Source organism: Neltuma alba, unplaced genomic scaffold (assembly GCF_004799145.2).
Source record: "Neltuma alba isolate B1F8T4 unplaced genomic scaffold, ASM479914v2 tig00012686_pilon, whole genome shotgun sequence".
In the NCBI taxonomy this organism is placed as follows: Eukaryota; Viridiplantae; Streptophyta; class Magnoliopsida; order Fabales; family Fabaceae; genus Neltuma; species Neltuma alba.
In genome coordinates, this window is record NW_021637115.1 from 87,156 (window position 1) to 105,530 (window position 18,375).

Below are 18,375 nucleotides of genomic sequence, written 5' to 3' on the forward strand. Positions count from 1 at the left end.
CCTTTCCTTCCATAGATGGAAAGAGAAGCCCCACCAGAAAGTTATCGTTTGAGGAGACGGAGATTAAAGAGAAACAGAGAGTTGAAAGCCGACTTAAAGAAGCAGAACCCAAATCTTCCCTTATCTCTATATCCTTCTAGGAAATGCATAAAAAAGAGAATAATTTTTCACGAGTTTTCAAATTACATCACAATTTCTCCATCAAACTTCATCACATGGCGATGGGACCAAATTTTCGCAGAATAATTTGACTGGCACGCACCTCGAGAGGCTGACGCTGTATAAGAAGGTGTTGGCGAGCCAACAGTTGCGGGATCATAAAACAGGTAATGTCATGATGCCTCCCTCGGATTCTCAGTGTAAGAGAATAAGAGACAGAAGATTTATTTGAACGCGTGAATTAAAAAAAATTAATTAAATTAATTATTCACATTATTTTTTTTAAAATATTTTTGTTAATTAAGTACTCTTATATTAGTAACAATTATTATTATTACAAAAAATATTTTGAAAAAATTATAAAAAAGACGTTAAAATATAAAAATTACATATAGGAACCAGTTTATAGAAACTGCTGTCAAAACCTATGTTATTGTTGTCAAAACTCATATTAATACTACTATAGGTCTTTATTTATTATTATTTTTATTTCGATAATCTTTTTTTTAATTTTCCCAAATATTTTTTATAAAAAATAATAAATATAAAAAATAAAAGAAGTTAATATCAAAACAAAAATAAATCTAGCGGCTGTTAAAAGGAACGGAGAATCGGACTCCGCCATCTTTGACATCGAACAATTTGAGTACCATAGTTTCCCATTGCTCCCTTCTGATTTGGACACAACTTTGGGAGAAGAATTGAGGCATTCTTGAGGCAACTACGGCATTCGTCTTGCTTAAACCCACCGCTGCAGAGCCCAACCGCATCAACCCTGTCAGCATTTTGGCCATGAGAGATATTGACGAAGCCAGAGTTGCTGATTTTTGCGTTCGAATTGAGGCGCGAAGGAAGGATATGAAGGTTAGTTTGATTTGTGTTTCCTATTTGTGCAGTGACTTTTCGAATCGTAACAGTGGCTGTGTTGGAAATCGCGTGGGTCGAAGGCACTGAGAAAGGGAAGATGAGAAAGGAGAAAAAAGAGGGTAAAAGAAACTATATAAATTGCCATCTAGAGAGATGACTGGTGGGAAAAAAAAAGTTGTCATAGCAACTTCAATGGAGAAATGTGTAGTTGCTTCTCTCTTGTAGAATTTTCCCGGGGACTTCGTAGGGATCGTCACCATCATTCACTGAGTGGTTTCTCGGCAGTGAAGTTTCTTTGAGCTTAGGGTGTCGAAGTTTCTAACTTCTTAATCATGTTTGCAGTCGTCTTCTTGCTCTGTTTTTCTGCAGAACAATTGTGGCGCAACGAATATACTGTTAAATTTAGTGTATATGGTTGATATTTTATTATTTTTTATGAAAATTCAAAATTGTGCATGTTTGTGGGTATATATAAAGAAATACAAAAATGAAATTAATACAAGATGAAAAAAAAACCCGATAAGAAACGAAGTTGAGACTGGGGGATATTATTAGAAAAGGAGGAAATAGAAAAGCGTATCTCAAATCAAGAATAAAAGTTAAATCCTTCAGCTGTCAATTGCATATAGAGGAACCGCAAAAAATTTAGACTAAGTTTTAGTCTTTTAATTTTATACAAGATTTCAATTTAGACATTAAAGAATATTAAAGGAAACTTGGGTGCTAATATTTTGTTTAGATGAGATGAACTAACCAGTTTATTTTAGCTACTACCATAACACGAGAACTCAATATTCATCGATAGTTTGTATGAGCATCTCATTGACTTTAGCAGATTCAAATGGCCTTCCAACAAACAATAAATCTTTACTAAACATTTTCTATAACTCTGAATTGATGGATAAATGGGATGCAGATAGCTGGTGGAACGAATAACAATTGCCAGGTTTGTTGAAAACTAATGCTTGAAACAAGTGAGATTCTATTAAGCATGAGCATTCATACAAAAAGCGACAATTTCTGCAAGCCAACTAACCTTGAATAATCAGAATCAACGCTGTTTTTATCCGCATTGTTCCCATGATATGAAATTCTCTACTTACAATACAGAGAACTTTTGAACTAAAATACACTGCATCCTTTCCTGTTTATGCAATTTTAAAAACTCTATCGTTCTCTTTGGAAAAAAAAAAATTTAAGGCACTCAGTTATATTGGCAGCAATTATGATTGAGAGTATCACCTCTACAACTCAAATTAACGAGGATATATATCAGTTATTGAGGCCTCATTTACCGATAATGATTTTGAAGATTTACTATATCTGTAATCCCCGGATTGTCCGCCTGATAAACTTATGTCATTCATGAAAAATGCAGGTTTCATGGGTTCTTGAAGTGAGAAAGAGTGGCTGCTAAGCATAAGCACAAGGGAAGCCAAGGTTGGTCTGTCAGCAGCTTTTTCTTGAACACACAGTAAACCAATCTGAAGGCATCTCATTATTTCATTTCTTGAACCATCTTTTAACGTGGGATCTATAATGTTAGAGGCTATCCCTTTCCTCCAGCTTTTCCATGCCTGCAACAAATTGCTCAATTTTGGTAAGTGTTAGTCCGAAACTCTTAATTTATGTTTCATGCAGACCAATAAAGATTAATTTCCTAAACTCTTAAGAATTTCAAAGCCAAGGAGGAATAAATAGTGAAAAGCCTGAAAATATACCAAACTTGGTAGATGCTCTACATTCTCCATGTTATGAATGCCACCATTCTTCTGGCCACTCACAATCTCTAGAATTAGTACACCAAAACTAAAAACATCGGACTTTGTTGAGAATCTCCATGTCTTGCATACTCTGGTGCCATATACCCACTACATGTCAAAGTAATCAAATACAATATGTAACACTTCTCTTGACTATCATATTCAAGTGTTTCTTTTGCTTGGTCTAGGACAATTAGAAACTAATTAAATATGACATGTTTTGATACTTACTAGGTCCCCACAACTCTGTTTGTATTGGCTTGGGTTTGATCAATAATAACTAGTCTTGCCATACCAAAATCTGATATTTTAGGATTCATCTCCATATCTAAGAGAATATTACTTGCTTTAAGGTCACGGTGAATAATTCGTTGTTGAGATTCTTCATGAAGGTAAAGAAGGCCTCGAGCAATTCCTTCTATAATTTTATAGCGTGTTTCCCATCTCAATTGTGCACGTCTAATTGGATCTATATCACAATCCAAGATATAATCAAATAAAGTAGAGTCAGGATATTTGCTCATTTATTCTTGCAACAAAGCGTAATGAATTTCATTTTCTATGCAGAAATAGAATGTCTAACTTACCAAATATAAAGTGATCAAGACTTTTATTAGGAAGAAGCTCATATACGAGAAGCCGTTCCTTTTGTTTCAAACAAAAACCGAGGAGTCTAACCAAATTTCGGTGTTGAAGCCTGACCATTACTTGCACTTCATTCTTAAATTCAATGTCTCCTTGCCCAGAATCCCCAGCCAACCTTTTTACTGCAATCTCTTTTCCACTGGAGAGTTTGCCCTGAAAGTTGGACAACAAGCATCAAAATTTGACCAGGGGTGCTGTGTTAGAAATACTGTGAGTTTTATATCTGTCTACCTTGTAAACTGGTCCAAATCCTCCTTGTCCAAGCTTGTTTTCATCAGAGAAGTTATTTGTAGCAACTTTGATGGTGTCAAATTCGAATTGTATTGACTCAGTAACATCAATTGAATCATGATCCCCAATCTCACCTGGGCAAAATGAGTTTAAGCCATTTCCTTAAGATGGTGTTGAATCAAAGCTGTAACTTCTACAGAACAAATGCCTTAAAAAAGTCACAAGAAATTTAATAAGTTTGTATTTGCTCGACCTTGTTAGGCCGTTAGCAATATTCCTACGTGTACTTACTTGGAAATTTCCTTCCTTGCCTTCTCACTCTTACACAGATCCAAACACAGATAAGCAACCCAACCAATGCAGAAGTTGGCACAACAATGGCAATGATGGTTTGTGATTCCTTTCCTGGAAAAAGAAAATCCCTGTTTATCAAGAGAGATAATGGAAAAGAATGTTGATTTTGAAGCCTCGCTCACCCTCTAGCTATCTGCTAAAAACAACCTATTCCTCCCAGCTGGAATGGGAAATCCCAAGAAAGGGGAAGTTTTGGAGGCTTAACTCCTAATGAAAGTACCTTCTGAGGATGTTGTATCTGCATATGGAGGAGGTGATGAAGATGTTGTGTTGGTGGATGGAAGTGATGGAGGCGTAAGCAGAGGAGGGGGAGGGGGAGACAATAGTGGTGACGGAGCTGATAAAGGTACATCAGCTGTAATTGCATAGAAGCGGCTACTTTCATATCTAAAGTTACAAATGGGTGTAACAACCCTACCACCCGGCCTGTCATTACAGCAAACTGGAATCTGTGAGATGGCCCAAAGCAAGCAGTTATTGCATTCTGACTCGTTCAGATTAGGTGTGCACTGAACAACAGCATATATATTTTGAAGGTCAGGTCCTTCTTCATTTCCTGCAGCAAACTTCAGACTGGAGTCACCAGATGCAGCTCTGCTACTTAGATTTCGCAGCAAACCAGTAAGGACCTGATTATACTGATTCCAACTTTTTGCAAAGTTTACGTTCCACATGTAGACTGTAACAATAGGATCCACCCGATTGCCTAGTATGGAAGTGTCTGAATAAGATAACATGCACTCATCGTACATCCCAAAAGCTTGCTTCTGATTTGGACATAGCTGTGGCAGCAGAACTGATGAATTTTTGAGGCAGCTACGGCAAAGTTCTGGCATAACATCTCCCCTGCATAACCCAACTGCATATATTGTATTTGGGTAACTACCATAAGAGAGATTGTAGAAGCCATAATCTATTTGTTTGTTGGAAGTGAGGTTTGATAAAAGGGTATTGAGGTTGGTCTGGTAGGTGCTACTTGCTGTTTTGCTGCTGCTGCAATAATGGTATCGTAATTCTGGCTGGCTGATGGCTTCATATAAAAATTGAGTGATAAGAACACAGAGAAATTGAAGCAATGCTAAATAAGCTCTGGCCATTGAACTTTGTCAAGGTGTTATAGCATTCGGAGAAGGTTTGAAGTCTAAAGCCTTCAGCTCTGCTTCATGGGTTTCTTATCCCGTTTCGCTCTGTGAGGTTGTTGTTGTAAAGTACTCATCAATCTCATTAATAATATCAATATCATCCACAGAGTTGACTTGACTTAGATATGGGTAAATTTCAAAGTCAGCTTTATCGTCTTTGAAATTTGTCACGCGTAAATGGTCTTTTCTTATTAGAGCCACATTTTTGAGATTTTCTGATGCCAAGGTACAATTTTTCTATGACTCTGTCTTACTGCAGCGCCAATCATCAGCATCATAACACACTATTTAACAAGTCATAAATGTTCTACTCGGTCCTAAATACAAAACCTATTTTGTAGTGTAATTTACACTATAAAATGAGTTTTATATTTAAGACCAGAAGAGTATAATTTATTTATCAAACTCGAGATAAAAGATATTAAAAGGGGGACAGAAAGTACGTAGTTTTTGGGTCAACAATCTATTAATGGGTATTATTGACTATTGTAGATTGACTTCTCTAGTTGTCCGTCATCCCCAAAGTGCAGGTTGTGAAAGTGAATATTGGAATATCCAGGCTGCAGGGAACCTTCCCTGCGTAATAACGTCTATAAAACGAAAAATTTTGGTGCGCCGTCGGTAAAATTTCTTCAACGCAGGGCAGGCATTTTCATATAAATTTTACCAATAAACATCTTTTGCACTCTAAAAAATGAATTTATATAATATATATTAATAAGGAATACATACAAATACAAAAATGACAAACATATATATTTCACAGACGTTTCTAGTTTTTAAATGTATAAATATAGGGTTAGTAGACGCAATATTGCCAATAAGACGGATTGGTAAAATTGAAAGATGATTTTCTATGTAAGTAAATGAAAGGATGAAGGTTCATAGTTCATAATACCTTTTTCTTTAATATAAAATCTATTTAATTAATTTAGATAAATTAAGTAAACAAGTTAACTTAGTTATTTGTCAAAAAAATAAGTTGTTTACTTAAAATACCCTCTTAAATCATCTGGATTGAAACTACTTGCAAACTCTTTTAACATGTGAAATTAGTAGAGACATTTTTTTAAAAATGACAAGTATGAAGAACAAAATAGTTAAGATGAAATCCTCTTATTCTATTAAAAAAAATCCTGTTTCATTAGTAGTATTTTATATATATATATATCTGTGTGTGTGTGTATAAGTAATACTCTGTTTTATTCTTAATATGCGTGCTATTAAATAAATTTGATAAGTATAGAAAATAAAATAGATTAAGAACTCATGTTTAGAACTAATTCCAATTTCAATAACCTCGTATGCCCGATTTCCAGGGACGAAAGTAATATATGTTAATCGACCACTCGGAATCCTCTTATTCTATAAAAAATACTCTGTTTCATTAGTAGGATGTTATATATGTATATATGTATAAGCAAAATACTCTGTTTTATTCTTAATATACGTACTATTGAATAAATTTGAATAAATTAAAAAAACAATTGTATAAAAAAATTAAACAAATTAGTTAACTTATAACAAATGTAACATAATCTCTTTAAAATACCTCTCAACAATATAACATTATATATCAGTTTGTAAATAAATTTTATAGACATATTTTAGGACTAAATTTAACTTTTTAATTAGATCTTATAGCAACTGTAATATTTTGAAAAGCATGACCTGAATGCTTTGCCAGGGAAGGAGCCAGTCGACACAGGAGAACTCAATATCTATCGATAGTCTGTATGAGCACTTCATTGACTTTGGCAGATTCAAATGGCCTTACAACAAATAATAAATCTTTACTAAATGTTTTCTATAACTCTGAATTGCTGGACAAATGGGACGCAGATAGCTTGTGGAACGAATAACAATTGCTAGGTTTGTTGAAAATTAATGCTTGAAACAAGTAAGATTCTATTAAGCATAAGCATTCATACAAAAAGCGACAATTTCTGCAAGTCAACTAACCTTGAATAACCAGAATCAATGCTGTTTTTATCCGCATTGTTCCCATGATATGAAATTCTCTACTTACAATACAGAAAACTTTTGAACTAAAATACATTGCATCCTTTCCTGTTTATGCAATTCAAAAAGCTCTATCATTCTCTTTTTTTTTTGGGGGGGGGGGTTTAATGCACTCAGTTATATTGGCAGCAATTATGATTGAGAGTATCACCTCTACAAGTCAAATTACCGGGGATATATATCAGTTATTGAAGCCTCATTTATTGATAATGATTTTGCAGATTTATTATATCTGTAATCCCCAGATTGTCTGTCTGATAAACTTGTGTCATTCATAAAAAATGCAGGTTTCATGGGTTCGTGAAGTGAGAAAGAGTGGCTGCTAAGCATAAGCACAAGGGAAGCCAAGGGTGGTCTCTCAGCAGCTTTTTCTTGAACACACAGTAAACCAATGTGAAGGCATCTCATTATTTCATTTCTTGAACCACCTTTTAACGTGGGATCTATAATCTTAGAGGCTATCCCTTTCCTCCAGCTTTTCCATGCCTGCAACAAATTGCTCAATTTTGGTAAGTATTTGTTCGAAACTTCTATGTTTCATGCAGACCAATAAAGATTAATTTCCTAAACTCTTAAGAATTTCAAAGCCAAGGAGGAATAAATAGTGAAAAGCCTGAAAATGTACCAAACTTGGTAGATGCTCTACATTCTCCATGTTATGAATGCCACCATTCTTCTGGCCACTCACAATCTCTAGAATTAGTACACCAAAACTAAAAATATCGGACTTTGTTGAGAATCTCCCATGTCTTGCATACTCTGGTGCCATATACCCACTACATGTCAAAGTAATCAAATACAATATGTAACACTTCTCTTGACTATCATATTCAAGTGTTTCTTTTGCTTGGTCTAGGACAATTAGAAACTAATTAAATATGACATGTTTTGATACTTACTAGGTCGCCACAACTCTATTTGTATTGGCTTGGGTTTGATCAATAATAACTAGTCTTGCCATACCAAAATCTGATATTTTAGGATTCATCTCCGTATCTAAGAGAATATTACTTGCTTTAAGGTCACGATGAATAATTCGTTGTTGAGATTCTTCATGAAGGTAAAGAAGGCCTCGAGCAATTCCTTCTATAATTTTATAGCGTGTTTCCCATCTCAATTGTGCACGTCTAATTGGATCTATATCACAATCCAAGATATAATCAAATAAAGTAGAGTCAGGATATTTGCTCATTTATTCTTGCAACAAAGGGTAATGAATTTCATTTCCCATGTAGAAATAGAATGTCTAACTTACCAAATATAAAGTGATCAAGACTTCTATTAGGAAGAAGCTCATATACTAGAAGCCGTTCCTTTTCTTTCAAACAAAAACCGAGGAGTCTAACCAAATTTCGGTGTTGAAGCTTGACCATTACTTGTACTTCATTCTTAAATTCAACGTCCCCTTGCCCAGAGTTCGTAGACAGCCTTTTTACGGCAACCTCTTTTCCACTGGAGAGCTTGCCCTGAAAATTGAACAACAAGTATCAAAATTTGTCCAGGGGTGCTATGTTCATAATACTGAGTGTTATATCTATCTATCTCGTAAACTGGTCCAAATCCTCCTTGTCCAAGCTTGTTTTGATCAGAGAAGTTATTTGTAGCAACTTTGATGGTGTCAAATTCGAACTGTATTGACTTAGTGACGTCAATTGAATCATCAGCGTCAATCTCACCTGGGCAAAATATGTTTATAAGCCATTACCTTAGATGGTGTTTAATCAAAGATGTAAGTTCTACCGAACAAAGGCCTTGACAAAGCCACAAGAAATTTAATAAATTTTGACTTCGCTCAACATTGTCAGGCTGTTAGCAATATGTCAACGTGTACTTACTTGGTAATTTTCTTCCTTGGTTTCTCACTCTTACACAAATCCAAACACACAGATAAGCAACACAACAAATGCAGAAGTTGGCACAACAATGGCAATGATAGTTTGTGATTTCTTTCCTGGAAAAATAAAATCCCCGTTCATTAAGAGAGATAATAGAAAAGAGTGTTGATTTTGAAGCCTTACTTATCTGCTAAAAACCACCCGTTCCTCCCAGCTAGAATGTGAAATCTCAACAAAGGGGAAGTTTTGGGAGCTTAACTGCTAATGAAAGTACCTTCTGAGGATGTTGTATCTGCATATGGAGGAGGTGATGAAGATGTTGTGTTGGTGTATGGAAGTGATGGAGGTGTAAGCAGAGGAGGGGGAGGGGGAGATGGCAGTGGCGACGGAGCTGATAAGGGTACATCAGCTGTAATTGCATAGAAGCGGCTACTTTCATATCTAAAGTTACAAATGGGTGTAATAACCCTACCACCTGGCCTGTCCTTACAGCAATCTGGAATTTTTGAGATGGCCCAAAGCAAGCAGGCATTGCATTCTGACTCGTTCAAATTAGGTGTGCACTGAACAACAGCATATATATGTTGAAGGTCAGGTCCTTCTTCATTTCCTACAGCAAACTTTAGACTGGAGTCACCAGATGCAGCTCTGCTACTTAGATTTCGCAGCAAACCAGTAAGGACCTGATTATACTGATTCCAACTTTTCGCAGAGTTTACGTTCCACATGTAGACTGTAACAATAGGATCCACCAGATTGCCTAATATGGAAGTGTCTGAATAAGATAACATGCACTCATTGTACATCCCAAAAGCTTGCTTCTGATTTGGACATAGATGTGGTAGCAGAACTGATGAATTTTTGAGGCAGCCACGGCAAAAGTCTGGCATGACATCTCCCCTGCATAACCCAACTGCATATATTGTATTTGGGTAACTACCATAAGAGAGATTGTAGAAGCCATAATCTATTTGTTTGTTGGAAGTGAGATTTGATAAAAGGGTATTGAGGTTGTTCTGGTAGGTGCTATTTGTTGTGTTGCTGCTGTTGCTGCAATAATAATCTTGAAATTCTGGTTGGCTGCTGGCTCCACATAATAATTGAGTGATAAGTACAAAGAGAAATTGAAGCAATGCTAAATAAGCTCCGGCCATTCAGGGAAGGTTTAAAGTCTAAAGCCTTCAGCCCTGTTTCCTACGTTTCTTATTTTGTTTTGCTGTGTGAGGTTTTTATTGTAAAGTACTCATCCCCAGAGTTGACTTGACTTAAGCTTTCTAGCTAATACAGAGAAGAAAGGAAATTAACTCTGAATCTTATTCAACTCAACTGAACTCTGCGAGGTTTTTCAGATTGCTTTATACACATAGTAATGCATAACAAAGTAACTGACTACGGTTACTCAACAAACTCAGACTCAGACATTTGGGCTTAGGCCCAACATAAGCCCAATATACCCAATACACTAATATCCCCCCAGCTTTTCCTTTTAAGAGTACAATACGTTGACTGGGACCACACGAAGCCTTTCACGACATTCCGCAAATGCAGCAAGTGGCAGGGCCTTAGTTAGAACATCAGCTACTTGCTCTGCAGCTGGAACATAGTTAACCCGCAGAGTGCCATCATTAATTTTCTCTCGAACAAAGTATAGGTCAATCTCAAAATGCTTTGATTTACTGTGTAACACTGGATTGGCAGAGAGAGCAACTGTTCCAGAGTTATCACACCATACAGATGGAGTGCCGATGACATCAACATGCATTTCTTTGAGCACAGCAAGAAGCCACAGAATGTCAGAAACTGAATTAGCAACACTGCGAAACTCTGCTTCGGTAGTAGAGCGAGCTACAACAAGCTGCTTCTGAGAAGTCCACATGATTGGATTTGGACCTAAGTAAGTACAATACCCACTTGTGGAGCGCCTATCTTCCTTTGATGAAGCCCAGTCGGCATCAGCAAACCCTTGGACAGTAAAATTTGTTGCTGGTTGAATGAGCAGGCCATAAGAACTGGTCCCACTAAGATAGCGAAGTACACGCTTAATCCCTTCCCAGTGCACTTCTCGAGGACACTGCATAAATTGAGCTAGTCTGTTCACAGTGTAGGAAATGTCAGGTCGAGTAAGACAAATATACTGTAAGGCTCCCACTATGCTACGATACAACGAAGGGTCTTGCAGCACTTGACTATCCATATTAGTGAGTTTAGTACATGTAGTCATTGGTGTGGGCTTAGCATTTGACATCATCATATGTGTCTTTGTAAGTAACTTAGTAATGTACTTCTTCTGTGACATATGAACTCCCACTTGAGTTCTATGGAATTCAATCCCTAAAAAGAAGGAGAGTTCACCAAGAACTTTCAAAGAAAAGAATGAATTCATCTGAGAGACAACATTCTTGATAGCATCATTACTGCTGCCTGTAAGAATAAGATCATCGACATAGACAAGAAGGTACAGAATATGCTCCTCCTGTTGACGAATGAATAGGCACACATCAAATTTAGTTTGCTGAAAACCCAAGTTACAGAGTGTATCCTTGAGTTTCTGGAACCATGCTCTGGGGGCTTGTTTAAGCCCATAGATTGCCTTTTTAAGTCTACAAACCAAACCAGACTTAGAGTCATCAGTGTTAGGATTATAGTTTTGATGATAACAAAGTCAGAATATCAGGGTTAAGTATTTTGATCGATCAACTGATCGAGCAATCGGTTATCGCTAAGGTTTCAGATAAATGATCAAGTGTAAATCAGGTCTATAGTAGTCTTTTTGATCGAAGAACTATTCGATGAGTAATTTATCGATAAAGTGATCGATAATCACTATCGTAAAAATCACATAAGAGTATGGTAAATTATCGATAAGCTGATCGATAATATCAGGTAAACAATCAGAGACCCAAATCTGAAGTGTATTTATCGATCAAGTTATCGATAAATCAGTCATCAATAACGACCTCGATAAAAGGTAACACAATCTACTTGTTCTGCACATTAGTTCTGTTACAAATTTATCGATCATATTACCGACCATTTGTTTATCGATTACGTGTTCGAACTTTATGCTCTAACTCTCTGAATGCAGGTGATCAAATTCACTGATGGATCGATAACCTTATTGATCATAAAATTATCGATCACATGATCGATAATCAATGTCCTTACCCACTCTTACTCAGTTTTGTTACAACTAAATTATCGATAACATTATCGATAAGTTTAACTTGTTTGCTTAAATAAGTTTTCACATAACGTGATCGATAAAGAGTCTAAGAATTGACATATTCGCATTAAGTTATGGTGAACTATTTTTCGATCAAGTTATCGATCACTGGTTTTTCGATAATGTGATCGATCATTCAATTCCTCGGATTTCATGTTTCACAAAACGTGATCGATAATCATTTCCTTTACATTAAACTTCTTCCTTCACCATTATCGATCACTTGTTCGAATGATCAATGATCGATCAACTGTTCGATCATTTCAGATAGCCTGTGTCTTTCATTGATTATTTACATAACCATGTTTTATCGATAATATTATCCATCATACATTTATCGATAAGATGTTCGATCATCAATGACTGAAGCTTCATTTCAATAACATTTGAATTATCGATAATCTGTTCGATCAAATTTGTGTTCGATCACTTGTTCGATCATGAAACGATTTCCTCTTTCTATGATAATCTTAGAGTCAATGATCCAACACTTGATCGATAATTTTGGTGATCTATTTCGAAAAGTCTTCATTCCGTTTATCGATAACTTGATCTATCATCAAGTAATCGATCACTTTTTCGATCAAACTAAACCGGAATGACACTCTGTTCTTCTTGCTGATAAATGATTTCGTCACAAATCCTTGAATGATAAATTAGCCTTCTTTTTGTTCAAGATTAAAGCACTCACCACAAAACTCTCATTTGTTCGAATCTTAAAATATGCAGATTAATGAAAACGAGTGCAACGGCTCTTCAACGGGATTACGTAGACTGCGACCTACAGTGTCAGAAACTCAGACGCATTAATGGCGGAGCCGTTGAAACCAGCGAAACACGCAAACGAAGTCACAACGGCTAGAAGCTCTTCCGTCTAACGGCTACTTAACGGTATCAACTATAAAAGGCGCGAAGAAGCATTAATGAAGAGATTGAATACCTGAACTACCACCTGCGATTATTTAGTTACGCATTCAATACTCTGTTTTTCACGTTACTACTGAGCATCAGTGTTTATCATTGAATTCACTCTGTAAGAGAGCCATTCACTACTTTTATTAAAAACTTGAGAGACACTCAAGAGTGTGGACTCTTGAGAGGGGTTGTATCCTTACGGGAGTAAGGGGGAGTGATTGAGCGATTCAATTACTGTACCGAGGCACCAAGAGCCCTGTCGATCTTGGAAGATAGTGAAACACTCAGAGGTGTTCTGGGGACTGGAAGTAGGTCACGTGGTTTAGACCGAACCAGTATAAATCTTGTGTCTCCTCTCTGCGGTTAAAATTCTCCTTACTCTGACTCTCTGTTTTTTCAATACTTGCACGCTTTTAATTTTAAATTTTTTTTTAACTCACCCAATTCACCCCCCTCTTGGGTGAGATTGTTTCTAACATTTGGTATCAGAGCAGGTCTCTTCACTAAGGATTTAACAGTCCGAAGAGAGATCAAATGGCAGGATTTGGAGATAGCGTGCTACCTGAAGGATGCTCAACATCTAAACCGCCAGGCTTCAGTGGAGAAAATTATACCTTCTGGAAAATGAGGATGAAAATCTTCATTAAGGCCACAGAGTATGGGTTGTGGGACGTAATAGAACACGGCAACTATGTCCCGATGAACACAATAGATGGCCAGCAAGTACCCAAGAGTTCCGCGGAGTTCAACGAGGAAGATAAGAAGCTGGTGACTCTAAATGACAAAGCTATCAACATACTCACGTGTGCGCTTAGTCAGAGGGAATACTTCAGAGTCTCAAGTCTGGAAACCGCGAAGGAAATGTGGGAGGCTCTGGAGATAGCTCATGAAGGAACCACCGGTGTAAAACAGAGTCGAATCAACACTCTCACTACCGAATTCGAGTTATTCAGAATGAAGGAAGGAGAGAGTATCCGAGATATGGAAGTCAGATTCTCACATCTCATAAACCACCTCACTGCACTTGGGAAGAAATATAGTCAAGAAGATCAAGTGAGGAAAATACTGAGCGGTCTCACAAAAGAATGGGAACCGAAAGTAACAGCTATTGAAGAAACCAAAGGAGAATCCATTGGTTCTGTTGCAGCACTGTTCGGGAGCCTTGCTGAATATGAGAGCAAGCAAAAATACAAAAAGGAGATGAACGAGAAAAACCGGAAAGGCATCGCTCTTAAAACTCAAGAGAGCGAAGATGAAAATGAAGATGATCTTGATGATGATGAAATGGGCCTTATAGTCAAGAGGTTCAAGAAATTCTACAAAAACAGAACCGGAAAGAAGTTTCAGCCGAAACGCAGAATTTCCTCATATCCGAACGAATCAAAGGATCCAATCATTTGCTTCGAATGTAAGAAGCCAGGACATATCAAGGCGGAATGTCCCCAACTCTCCAGAGCAAAGGACAAAGAAAAGAAGAAAGAAAGATTCAGAAAGAAGAAAGCCTTCGTCACATCAATCTGGGGAGACAGCTCCTCCGATGAAGAAGAAGGAAGTGATGATGAAGAGACAGCTAATATCTGTCTAGTGGCCCAAGAAAACGAGGAATCAGAAACAGACGAGGTAATAATTTCTGAACCATCTTATGATGAATTGCAGTCCGAATACAATGCTTTACATTTAGAATTAGTAAGAATTGCAAAAGAGTTAGTTAGCTCTAAGAAAAGGATAAAGTTTTTAGAAGATCAACAATCAAAGGTTGAAGTCAATACAGACTCGACTTTGACTTGCAAAAGTTGTGAAAAGAATGAAAGAAAGATTGAAGATCTTACCAGAACCTTAGAAAAATTCACTAAAGGTAGCGAAATGCTTAAGGTGATTCTAGGAGCTCAACGATGCTCTATGGACAAGACTGGTATAGGATACGATCCAACCCAAGATAAATCGAAAGGAAAGAAAAAGAGTAGTGGTAGATCATATCTTACATATTTTAGAAATTCTGTGCATTCCTCAAATCCTTTTGCACTTTGCTCTCATTGCAACCGTAAAGGCCATTCAACTTCTTCTTGTTACTATAAGAAGAAAGGAGATTACGGAACATTAAAATGGGTGCCCAAAGGTACTTATGCACCAAAAATAACTCATACTAACCAAAAAGGACCCAAGAAGGTATGGGTACCTAAAACATGATTGTAATTTTTGCAGGTATGTCTCAAGGCATCCAGAACAAATAAATGGTATATAGACAGCGGATGTTCCAGACACATGACGGGTGACACTGAGAAGTTTACATCACTCAAACCAAAAGACGGAGGAAAAGTAAGCTTCGGAGGAAACCAATCGGGAAAAATTGCTGGAATCGGAGAAATCGGAAGTAGTATAGGCATGAAGGTCGAAGACGTGTACTACGTGGAAGGTCTGTGTCATAATCTCCTCAGCGTCAGTCAGAGTGCGGACAAAAACAACTGGGTGATCTTTGATTCTGAAGAGTGCTTAATCATAAGCAAAGATGACCTACCTTTGAAGAAAGAAGAATTGAATACGAAGCTGAGAGCTCCGAGGGACGGTAACTGTTATACACTTCAACTTGATTCTAAAACTTCTGAAAATTGTTTTATTAGTAAAAAGGAGGAAAGTTGGATTTGGCACAAACGACTTGCACATGTCAACATGAATCAACTTTCAAAATTAATAAAAAGGGATCTAGTTGTTGGTTTACCAAAAATCCAGTATGAACGCGATGATGTTTGTGATGCATGTCAAAAAGGTAAACAAACAAAATCTTCATTTAAATCAAAGAAGATAGTTTCAACTGAAAGACCTCTCCAAATGATTCACATGGACTTGGTCGGTCCATCTAGAGTAAAAAGCTTCGGGGGAAATCTTTATACTCTTGTAATAGTTGATGACTATTCAAGGTTTACCTGGACTTTGTTTCTTTCCTCTAAAGATGAAACTTTTAATGCTTTCATTGTTTTTGCCAAAAAGGTCCAAAATGAGAAAGGTATATCTATTGTGTCTATCAGGTCAGATCACGGAGGAGAATTTGAAAACAACGAATTTGCAGACTATTGTGAGGAACATGGAATTGACCACAACTTTTCTGCACCAAGGACTCCTCAACAGAACGGAGTAGTTGAACGAAAAAATAGAGTACTCACGGAGATGGCTAGAGCAATGCTAAATGAGAAAGGGGTCTCACAAGTATTCTGGGCAGAAGCAATGAGCACAGCCTGCTATATTTCAAATAGAGCCTACATCAGAACACTGCTCGGGAAGACTCCATATGAATTGTACAGGGGAAGAAAACCCAATCTGTCACACCTAAGGATCTTTGGAAGCAGATGCTATATCCACAACAACAACAAAGAAAACCTGGGTAAATTCGATCCTAAAGCTGATGAGGGTTTGTTTCTTGGCTACTCTAATCGTAGTAAAGCATATAGAATTTTCAATAAACGAACCTTTACAATAGAAGAATCAATTCATGTGGTGTTTGCTGAAACTGAAACAATTTCGAAACCTGTAGATGATGATGCTGAAATCGTTCAAAATTTTCAAAAACTGGATTTGAACAAAAACTCGAACAAATTATTTTCAGAAACCGTTTCAGAAAACAGGGATGTTTTAAACGATCCCTCTTTACAAGAAAATCTAGAGCAGCCAAAGGCATGGAGACACAACCGAGATCATCCTCTGGATCAAGTCATCGGTAAAGTCAATGAAGGGGTCAAAACCCGGAGACAAATTGTCAATGAAGTTCTTTTCTCTGCTTTCATATCTCACATTGAGCCCTCTAATATTGACGAAGCACTATCAGATGAATTCTGGATAGTTGCGATGCAGGAAGAACTTAACCAATTTGAGAGAAATCAAGTTTGGGAATTGGTACCCAGACCAGAAGACCATCCGGTCATTGGCACCAAATGGGTATTCAAAAACAAGCTCGATGAATCGGCTCAGATCGTCAGAAACAAAGCCAGATTAGTAGCAAAAGGCTATAATCAAGAAGAGGGAATCGATTATGAAGAAACGTATGCTCCTGTAGCTAGATTGGAAGCCATACGAGTTCTTTTGGCTTTTGCTTGCATCAAAGATTTCAAACTATTTCAAATGGATGTTAAAAGTGCATTTCTGAACGGTTATATATCAGAAGAGGTGTTTATCGAACAACCTCCCGGTTTTGAAAATTCAAATTTTCCAAATCATGTTTACAAACTTAAAAAAGCTTTGTATGGTTTGAAACAAGCGCCTAGAGCCTGGTATGAACGACTTAGCAACTTCCTTATAGAAAAAGGATTCGAAAGAGGTAAAGTGGATGCCACACTTTTCATTAAAAGAAATAGGAAAGATCTTTTGATTGTTCAAATATATGTAGATGATATTATTTTCGGTGCTACTAACGAAGATCTCTGTCAAGAATTTGCTAAGCTTATGCAGGGAGAATTCGAGATGTCCATGATGGGAGAATTAAACTTCTTTCTGGGATTACAAATCAAACAAAAGAAGAACGGTATATTTATCTCCCAGACGAAATATGTAAAGGAGTTGCTGAAGAAATTCGGAATGGAGAATGCTAAAAGTGTAAAGACTCCTATGAGCTCAACCTGTTCGCTTGATATAGACGAAGACGGGAAAGACATAAATCTAACAAGATATAGAGGGATGATCGGTTCCTTACTATACCTTACTGCAAGTAGACCAGATATTCAGTTCAGTGTGGGAATGTGTGCGAGATATCAGTCAGCTCCAAAGGAGTCGCATGAAGAAGCCGTGAAAAGGATACTCAGATATCTTGTAGGAACTCAAAATTTAGGAATCTGGTATCCAAAAGGAGGAACCGAATATTTAATGGGATACTCAGACGCCGATCACGGTGGATATAAAACAGACAGAAAAAGCACCAGTGGACAATGTCAATTCTTCGGAGGATGTCTTGTCTCATGGTCAAGCAAAAAGCAAAACACCGTGGCAATCTCCTCAACTGAATCAGAATATGTAGCCACTGCCTGCTGTTGTGCTCAGATCTTATGGCTAAAACAACAAATACAAGATCTAGGAATCAACTTACGTGAGATTCCAATCTTATGTGATAATACGAGCACGATAAGTCTGTCCAAGAATCCAGTTCATCATGCTCGAACCAAACACATTGATGTTCGACATCACTTTATTCGTGATCATGTTCAAAAGAAAGATGTAAAAGTTGAATTCATCCCCAC

The 18,375-nt window shown here is 37.0% G+C and overlaps 1 pseudogene; it reads right to left on the minus strand.

Annotated features, from left to right (window-relative positions):
* Window positions 1-1,977: 1,977 nt before the first annotated feature.
* On the minus strand, window positions 1,978-10,172 carry LOC114729853 (uncharacterized; annotated as a pseudogene).
* Between the last annotated feature and the right edge of the window lie 8,203 nt (window positions 10,173-18,375).